Source organism: Oncorhynchus gorbuscha, linkage group LG07, assembly GCF_021184085.1.
Source record: "Oncorhynchus gorbuscha isolate QuinsamMale2020 ecotype Even-year linkage group LG07, OgorEven_v1.0, whole genome shotgun sequence".
NCBI lineage: Eukaryota > Metazoa > Chordata > Actinopteri > Salmoniformes > Salmonidae > Oncorhynchus > Oncorhynchus gorbuscha.
This window is the reverse complement of record NC_060179.1, coordinates 15,736,442-15,740,714: the sequence shown is the minus strand read 5'-3', so window position 1 is coordinate 15,740,714 and position 4,273 is coordinate 15,736,442.

Genomic DNA, 4,273 nt, shown 5'->3' with positions numbered 1-4,273 from the left:
AAGCTTCTTTAACATCAAAGTATTCAGCCCCCTTGAACTGCGGCCAGCACCCACATTTCAGGCTTCAAACATAAAGATATAAAACTGTATTTTTGTGAAGAATCAACAACAAGTGGGACACAATCATGAAGTGGAGCGACATTTGTGGATATTTCAAACTTTTAACAAATCAAGAACTGAAAAATTGGGCGTGCAAAATTATTCCAGCCCCATAAGTTAATACTTTGTGCGCCACCTTTTGCTCTGGAGATTACAGCTGTAAATCGCTTAAGGGTATGTCTATCAGTTTTGCACATCGAGAGACTGAATTTTTCCCATTCCTCCTTGCAAAACAGCTCGAGCTCAGTGAGGTTGGATGGAGAAACGTTGTGAACAGCAGTTTTCAGTTCTTTCCTAGATTCTCGATTGGATTCCAAGTCTGGACTTTTGACTTAGCCATTCTAACACCTGGATATGTTAATTTTTGAACCCATTCCATTGTAGATTTTGCTTTATGTTTTGGATCATCTTCATCAGGTTTTCTTCCAGAATGGTCCTGTATTTGACTCCATCCATCTTCCCATCAATTTTAACCATCTTCCCTGTCTCTGCTGAAGAAAAGCAGGCCCAAACCATGATGCTGCCACCACCATGTTTGACAGTGGGGACAATGTGTTCAGGGTGATGAGCTGTATTGCTTTTACGCCAACATAACGTTTTGCATTGTTGACAAAATGTTCAATTTTTGGTTTCATCTGACCAGAGCACCTTCTTCCTTCTCCTTGTATGAGCTGAAAGTTTAGAAGGACGGCCAGTTCTTGGTAGATTTGCAGTGGTCTGATACTCCTTCCATTTCAATATTATCGCTTGCACACTGCTCCTTGGGATGTTTAAAGCTTGGGAAATCTTTGTATCCAAATCCGGCTTTAAACTTCTTCACAACAGTATCTCGGACCTGCATGGTGTGTTCCTTGTTCTTCATGATGCTCTCTGCACTTTTAACGGACCTCTGAGACTATCACAGTGCAGGTGCATTTATACGGAGTTTTGATTACACACAGGTGGATTGTATTTATCATCATTAGTCATTTAGGTCAACATTGGATCATTCAGAGATCCTCACTGAACTTCTGGAAGAGTTTGCTGCACTGAAAGTAAAGGGGGCTGAATAATTTTGCATGAATTTTCAGTTTTTGATTTGTTAAAAAAAAGTTTGAAATATCAATAAATGTCGTTTCCACTTCATGATTGTGTCCCACTTGTTGTTGATTCTTCACAAAAAAATACAGTTTATATCTTTATGTTTGAAGCCTGAAATGTGGCAAAGGTCATAAAGTTCAAGGGGGCGAATACTTTAAAAGGCACTGTATATATATATATATATATATATATATATATATATATATATATATATATATATATATATATATATATATATATAACTCAAAAACATAAAGGGAACACTAAAATAACACATCCTACATCTGAATGATGAAATATTCTTATTAAATATTTTTTTCTTTACATAGTTGAAATCACACAAAATGTATCAATGAAATAAAATTTATCAACCCATGGAGGTCTGAATTTGGAGTCACACTCAAAATTTACGTGAAAACCACACTACAGGCTGATCCAACTTTGATGTAATGTCCTTTAAAACAAGTTAAAATGAGGCTCAGTAGTGTGTGGCCTCCACGTGCCTGTATGACTTCCTACAACACCTGGGCATGCTCCTGATGAGGTGGCAGTCTGTGGTGCATCGTGGCGTTGGTGGATGGAGCAAGACATGATGTCCCAGATGTGCTCAATTGGATTCAGATCTGGGGAACGGGCGGACCAGTCCATAGCATCAATGCCTTCCTCCTGCAGGAACTGCTGACACACTCCAGCCACATGAGGTCTAGCATTGTCTTGCATTAGGAGGAACCCAGGGCCAACCGCACCAGCATATGGTCTCACAAGGGGTCTGACGATCTCATCTCGGTACCTAATGGCAGTCAGGCTACCTTTGGCGAGCACATGGAGGGCTGTGGCCCCCCAAAAGAAAATGCCACTTACACCATGACTGACCCACCACCAAACCCGGTCATGCTAGAGGATGTTGCAGGCAGCAGAGCGTTCTCCCACGGCATCTCCAGACTCTGTCACGTCTGTCACATGTGCTCAGTGTGAACCGCTTTCATCTGAAGAGCACAGGGGCGCCAGGGCGAATTTGCCAATCTTGGTGTTCTCTGGCAAATGACAAGCGTCTTGTGTTATAACTTTAATGTGTTAGAGTTAATGTTTAAGTTTATTCTTTGAGCTGAGTTAATATTTAGATTTATTTGCATATGTAATTGTATTGGGTTGTGTTGAATTACGCTTTTTGACTGCAAGTCCCAGAATGCCTTATTGAGAGGAATGAGTGATAACGCGCCAATTATGTGCAGGTGTTTTGGTGATTGTAGCGGACTTTCCGACAGCATCTTACCTGCATTGCTCTGTACAAAACCATTGTTGTTAAATGTAACGTAAACTAGTATTCTTACTAAAAGAAGCTTTCTTATAAAAACCGACGTCCCGAGTCATTACTAAAAGTTAGCAAATCTGTAAGCCCAACCCCCACCTGTGGATGGCGGCCCCTCATACCCTCATGGAGTCTGTTTCTGACGTTTGAGGCAGACACATGCACATTTGTGGCCTGCTGGAGGTAATTTTGCAGGGCTCTGGCAGTGCCCCTCCTGCTCCTCCTTGCACAAAAGGCGGAAGTATTAGCGGTCCTGCTGCTGGGTTGTTGCCCTCCTACGGCCTCCTCCCGTCTCCTGATGAATGGCCTGTCTCCTGGTAGTGCCTCCATGCTCTGGACACTCGCTGACAGACCCCCAGCAAACCTTGCCACAGCTCGCATTGATGTGCCATCCTGGATGAGCTGCACTACCTGAACCACTTGTGGGTTGTAGACTCCGTCTCATGCTACCACTAGAATGAAAGCATCGCCAGCATTCAAAAGTTACCAGAAACATCAGCCAGGGAGCATAGGAACTGAGAAATGGTCTGTGGTCACCACCTGCAGAACCACTCCTTTATTGGGGGTGTCTTGCTAATTGCCTATAATGCCCACCTATTGTCGATTCCATTTGCACAACAGCATGTGAAATTTATTGTCAATCAGTGTTGCTTCCTAAGTGGACAGTTTGATTTCACAGAAGTGTGATTGACTTGGAGTTGCATTGTGTTGTTTAAGTGTTCCCTTTATTTTTTTGAGCAGTGTATATACAGTGGGGCAAAAAAGTATTTAGTCAGCCACCAATTGTGAAAGTTCTCCCACTTAAAAAGATGAGAGGCCTGTAATTTTCATCATAGGTACACTTCAACTATGACAGACAAAATGAAGAAATAAAATCCAGAAAATCACATTGTAGGTTTTTTAATGAATTTATTTGCAAATTATGGTGGAAAATAAGTATGATGAATATACAATGAATATATCAGAACTCAGGATAAGACCCAGATGCAGACAGCTAGTCACAGATGTTCATTGACCCAAGCAGGGGGCAGGCAAAAAACAGGTCAAAGGCAGGCAGAGGTCTGTAATCCAGGGCAGAGTTAGACAGGTACAGAGCGGTAGGAAGGCAGGCAGAATGGTCAGAACCAGGGAAACAGAACTTGCAAAAGCAGTGCGACAGGAAACCACACTGGTAAAACCTGACAAGACAAACTGGCAACAGACCAACAGAGAACACATGCATAAATACACTGGGGATAATGAGGAAGATGGGCGACACCTGGAGGGGGGTGGAGTCAAGTGCAAAGAAAGGTGAAACAGATCAGGGTGTAACAGAATATGAGGTCAGCTTTAATTTGAGTGTACTCATCCATATAGGGTAAACTGTTTAGATATTACAGCACTTTTTGAACATAGAGCCACAATTTTAGGTGGAGGGAGTGCTGAAGGCTTTGAAGGACAGGGTCGGGAATGGAGAATAATTGAATAAGTCAGGGATGTTTGAAGAGAGAAAGCTAGGACTATTGGACACTACATTATTTTCATGCTGCATTATGATAGGGATAGGGATGGGGATAGGGTGGGTCTGACAACAGGGACTGACAAGCTCATTACAGTTTTGTGAAGACTGCATTGTGCATATGTGGGTACATGTAAACTAAAGGTTCTAAAATCTAAGAAAATACAATTAAAGGAAATTTCACCCTGGCTCTGCCACGGCATATAGCCCTTACTATATTAACAACATTACATTTTTATCATAAACATCACAATTATCCAAACTACAAGCTAGAACTGGCACATTTT